Below are 6,000 nucleotides of genomic sequence, written 5' to 3' on the forward strand. Positions count from 1 at the left end.
GTTTCCAATACAGAGTATCCCTTGTCACCTGCTGTGGACTCTGTGTGTACCTGAGTGTCTGTGTGTGCTTTTCTCCTTACTGAAAGAGGCTGAAGATGAGAACTTGCAAAGGGTCATATGGACAAAATGCTCCGTCCAGAGTGATGTTTTTCAGGGTGGTGTGGTATCTGACATTTTCTACTATTACCTCATATGTAAAAACGAGGTTGAAAAAGCACAGGGATAGTCTGTCCTCTCAACACAGAGGTGATTGCTAGGAAGGCAACGGCTGTCATATGTGCTGGATACAGCATTTCTGGGAGATGTAACCTACATCCAGTTGCTTAATAACAGAGCAAGGGTTGTTTTCTCGCCTCTTAATTCATAGCCAACAGCAATGGTGACACTGATGCACTTACACCTATGTGCCTAGTAGCTGGGAGCAGTGGATCTGGGTAGGGCATGGTCCAGCTCCTGTAAGGGTTCAGATCTACATCTCTTACTTGTCGGGAGCATTTGCCAGACACCTGCTCATGAGGTGGGACTCGGCAGAGTAGGGCCATGTTTTCCTGACAAATCTCTGCTACTGAAAGCAAAAAATTATGGGGCCAAGAGGGGCCTGAATGTCTCTCCCTTTGGAAGTGCACTGAGCCAGGAGGTGGAAGCCTGTGCTCTGATGGCTCCTTCCAAGACTTTTTTTCCTTCCCCCTCCCCTCCCCTTTATGTTGCCCAGCTGCTAGGGATGAGCAGGAAAAGAGCAGGAAGAGTGAGAGAACAGAAATGGCCCTGAGACTAGAGACCAGAAGTCAGGACTCCTCCCTGCCACTGTCTCTATGCTGTTTTTACTACCAGGGTCAAGTGCTCCAGCTTTCTTAGCCGCAAAGATGTGTCAGGGAAGTGACAAGCAACTCCTCTCTTTCTCTTTCTCATTATGTTAGGAAAGTTGACACTATGGTGTTTTTGAAGCACTCTGCCCTGATGGTCGTAGGTATTCACTGGCCTCCCCCTTTGAACGATGCCACACAGAGGGCTCGGGTACCACTCGGGCACTGTGTTGCTGCAGATCCCCATGTACCTGCTCCACTCTATACAAAGGCACAGGCAGTGCTGGAGGTGCCTGCACAGCTTGAGGTCAGGCAGGGAGATGTCTAGGGGTGCAAGAGAGATGCTGAGAGCAGATTTGGGGCTCCTGATTTTGGTGGTTGGCCTTTAAAAAGCTCCTTGATTTGCCTTGAGCTTTTATAAGATCTGACCCTAAATATTGATCTAGAAAGTGTTGAATTTATTTTGGCAATAGGAGCTAGATTCCCAGGATGTTCAGGAACATAGATCTTCAGAGCCAGAAGGGATTAAAAACTTCACCTCCTGTGTGACAAAAAACTAAGAACCTTATCCGAAAATGTCTGCCTTGAGCTCATAGGTTGTGACGAGGTATTGCAAGACTCTTAAAATTCCACGATCTTGAGAATTCTTGCCCATTCAGCCCCTTTCCCTTTCTGAGTCTGTCGCAGTTCTTGAATAAAAAGCTCCTGAAAATATGTATGTAAATGCGGGGCATTTTACAACATGCTTGTGAGGCAGGCAAATGGGTTAGGCCTTTGAGGAAGCATGAATAGGTTAGGATTATAATTCATTGTAATGTCATGGCAAGCTGCAATTTCAAAGGCATAAGTCCTCCATTTTGTAGCAAATAAAAAATTTAAAGGGACAAAAACCCAATTTGCTTTATAATCAATAAAACGTACAACTTCTTTATCTTATTAGAAGAGGCTGTCGGTTGCAGTCAACCATTGTCAACAGGCTGTTTGATCTATCAGTGAAACAAATCATTACAAGGAACACAGTGCTGCTGCTGTGGCTTTTGCGGTGTTTTTAATGAGGACTGGCAATACTTCTATTCCATTACAAGATTCAAAAGTGAATTTGTTGGAGTCACACCCAGGCTTAAAGGAGGAGAGTGGGGTTTGAAATAATTAACTGTGCTATTCCAAATAACTCAATAGATTAAGGAATCATTCAGAATGAAGTAACTCCCTGTCACTATGAATGGTATTTAAATCAAGGGTGGTGTTACACGCAGGTCTGCTTCAGCCTAACCTTGGGACTGCACAGGATTAGAGGACACACATGGCTGCTCTCGAGTGGGCTAATCGAGTGGGAATGAAGAGTCTGGGCACTGATACTAAAAGAGACAGGAAGGAGGAGAAAATATGACAGAGTGGGAGGGGGTGAGGGACTGTTTGGCAGGTGTTTCCCACCATGGTGGTGGCAGTCCCTATACACAGTGGCCCTAAGGCTCATGCTGGCACCCAGCACCACTGCAACCTTGTGGCATGTAAGCTGGACAACCCTGGAAAGGGGATGCCCTCCCTGCCATTCACGCGCTGCTGGATCAGGCCCTCCACACCTGTCCTCTATGCTTTCATGTCCCTTTAGGTGCTGGGCCACATAATAGGGTGATGAAGGTGACATATGGCCATAGCTTCAGACTGCCCTGGCTTCTTTAGGCATGTGTCCCTGTTAGGAGCCCCCCCAAACCCATGGCATCCCTCCTGCAGTGCCATGACTACTCATCCAATACAGCTGCTGACACATGAGGATCAGGACAGGGTTTCCTTCCCAGTCCTGAGGGAAAATGTGCAGCCTTGAGAGGAGAGATACCCTGGGATTAAATCTGATCTGAGGTTGAGATGATAAATGTGGGACAAAAGTTCCAGTGAAAGGCATCTTCCTAATTCAAAGGTGATGCTAATGGAAAACATACCCGTAGGTCACATCATTCCTGCAATAAATTACAGAGTAGCCCAGTAAGTCGAGGAGAACTGATTTGCAGCTCCTCCTCCACCTCAGACTGTGTCTTAGGCACTTAGCTCATCAGAAAAAAATCTCATCCACCTGGCAAAATACAGGGGGCTGGGAACAGCAGTGCCTCTGCTGAGTCCCACCTATCGTTTGTGCATTGGGATGGCAGTGTGCTTGGCAGAACAGGTAACTCTGCCCCGGGAAAGGGTTGTCCTGGGAAGTGGCCGTGGACAGTTAGCCTTGCCCTGGCCACATCTCCCTGAGGAGCTGGATTCGGGAGTCCCCTGTGTGGCCTTTGGAGCTGCTTCAGAAGCTGCTTGAAGCTGGACGGGACCCAGAATTGTCAACAATCTGAGTAGCCTCTCACAGTCCTGCTGTGAACTGATTATCACATCTAAAAAAATAATTTGCTGGAACAAATAACACTTCAGGCTCTGTTGTTTCAGGTGAAATTTAGTCCTAGTAAGTATAAATTTATAGTAACAGCCACAGCATTATGAGTTTCCCAACAGTCAGACTTAATTCAAATGCATATTTCATACTCTTACAGGGACACTCTCATCTTTGTACACTGGGATTTGGGGATTTACACACATAATTCCCATTAACGCTAATAGGAGTTACAGCATGCACATGTATTCCCCTCTTGATGCAGAGATTTCCCCCGAGGATAATAACTACGTTTTAAATTCTGCTCCCATGACGGTTTGCTGTGATATTACATACGCTCAGACATAAGCCCCGGCTCCTGCCAGGAGGGGTGCACCTTGCAGCCCCCCCAGCTGCACACCCACCTCGGGCTGTCCCTGGCAGGGCGGCGTGACTCCCCCGGAACGACACGAACGTGCTCACAGCACAGTGCGCTCACAACAGATGCTGCCAATAATTTCAGCGCAGAAAGCGCCGGTCTGCCTCTGTCCCAGGGATGAAATGCGCCTTCGCAAACGCCCCTTCCTCGCCGCCCGCCCGCCCGCGCGCTGCTGCCGGGCCGGGCCGGGCCGGGCCGCGGGGCCGGCGGCGGAGCCCGAGTGCCCCCTGCCGGGGGACGCCCGCTCCCGGCGGAGGGGCAGCGGCTCAGGCAGCTGGACACAGCTGGACACAGCTGGACACAGCGGTTCCCGGCGGAAGACCCCAGCCCAAGGTGAATGGGAAGGCAGAGGGGACATGAGGTTTGGGCCCGATGCAGCCGGAGGCACGAAAAGTCGTACAAGTAAATGGTGGTGGTGCAGCATCGGGGGATGTGACACTTGGAGGGAGGGGGAGGGAGAAGTAAGTATTTCCCTCTACATCCATGCAGAATTCATGTGTCTGAAAAAAAAAATGAGAGTAAGGTTCCTTAGGGTGGTTAGCAGAAAAAGGGAAAGACAACAAGAACTGACTTCATTCTCTTTCCTGCAATTTTTTCTGCAGCCATTAAGAGCAGTGCTGAAAAACTTCTATAAGGCACTTCACTTAAACAGGATTTAACCTGATGTTTAAATGACCTGCCCAATCAAGGCCTGGAGGGTACTAGAATATCCTGTCTGGAAGCGTACTCATTATACTCTGTTGCATTTGCAATGTTTTGCAAACGCCTGCTTGTCTAATGAGATGTACTCACATAAAATGCATTAATAGCATAACTGTAGTGGAGAAAAAAGGTCATAAATATAGTACTGTGCCTGACCAAAACCTTTTCATTTTGTCCCATTCCCTTTTTAGTGAGTGTGAAGTTGATCCTGTTGAAATTAATGGGTTGATGCTTTTACAAAGCGTGTGTGACAGATAAATCAGCTTATGTAGAGGCTGACAGGGCAGTTGCTGTTGAGAAAGATTTTTGGGTTTGTTTTTTTGATGCTGATAGCTTCGATGATATTCAATGCACTGGTAGCAGCAGTGCTCCTCTGACAGACCCACTGTGTCGTTAGAGTTGGAGTAGGCTGCTCCCCAGCTTGCCCAGCGTAGAAGAGCTGAAGGCAGAGTCTCACTGATCCAGACAGCCCTATGTTGCTCCTAAAGCTGAGATGCTGACATACCCCTCGTATTTCTCTGCTTGCTGAACTAGTCTTAGCCACAATTCTTCCATGAACTCAGAACTATAATTCTAGTCTACGTATGAATTACTAATAAGAAATTGCCATCACACTGTATGTGAAAGGCAGGACCCAAATTCACCTAGCAACAGAATGTGGAATGCCCAAATCACATTTTCTAATAGTTGTCTTTTAGCCTGAATTGGACTGCAAAGCTGCAACCATTTTGTCAGCTTTTTTCCCAGCTCCTTCACAGATCTATCCTCATAGAACTACCAAGTGGTATGTGGAAACAGTGTGCCCCCATGCCCACACCCCCCTCCCCCCCCGAGTTTCAGCCCTTCTTGATACATTAAGCTTCACTGCTTCATGCAAGCTAAGAATTTGGCCTTCTGTGTATTTCTGTATCTGCAAACGGAAAATCTTTGTTAATAAATCTCCTCTATATGCTGTGAAAAGCTGGAGGATCTCCCAGCTCATTGCAGTTATGTGTATTTTAGATCAGAGAGGTGATGGCTTATACTTGGAGGCTCTGCAGAGAGTGTTGCACATTATGTTAGCGACACAGCTCTGGCTACAGGCCCTGATCCAAAGCCAGTTGCAATCAAATAGTCAAAGGTCATGTCTACACAGCATAAAGAAATTGTAATTGTAGCTTGTCCTAGAATTACCCTTGGTAGTTTAAGCCAGCTACCATGAGAAATAGTAACACGAGTAAATGTATAGTTGAGGGCTACCAGGATACAAAGATCTCCAGTGTGGGTTGGAACCCATCTCGTTCCAGGAGGGGTGGCTCCCAGGGTGCTGCAGCCAGGAGTTGCCTCTTCCCTGCCCCAGCTACCGCTGCGATACCCCATGAATCACACGAGGCCATGAGTGCCAGAACAAGTGTCCCAACTGCCCCTTGTCCCCAGATCAGGATAAGGCTGTCCACATACCAGCTAAAAAAGGCCAGCTGCTGGAAAGCAAGGATTGCAGAACGGTGCCAGCTGTCATTAGAGGGGAGAAAAGTCTAACCTTCACAGCCTGGAGCTATGAAGCAAAAGCTTAATAAAGTGAATGTATTTTCAGAAAAAGAAACAGGAGGTACTTAAAAAGAATAAAAAATATATTATTCATATATATTTCTGTGTATAACTATATATACATATGTACTTAGTTTATAAAAATTAGTGTGTACAGGTATCTGCATACACGTGCACTTAAA

This window comes from Gavia stellata, chromosome 10, assembly GCF_030936135.1.
Source record: "Gavia stellata isolate bGavSte3 chromosome 10, bGavSte3.hap2, whole genome shotgun sequence".
Lineage (NCBI taxonomy): Eukaryota > Metazoa > Chordata > Aves > Gaviiformes > Gaviidae > Gavia > Gavia stellata.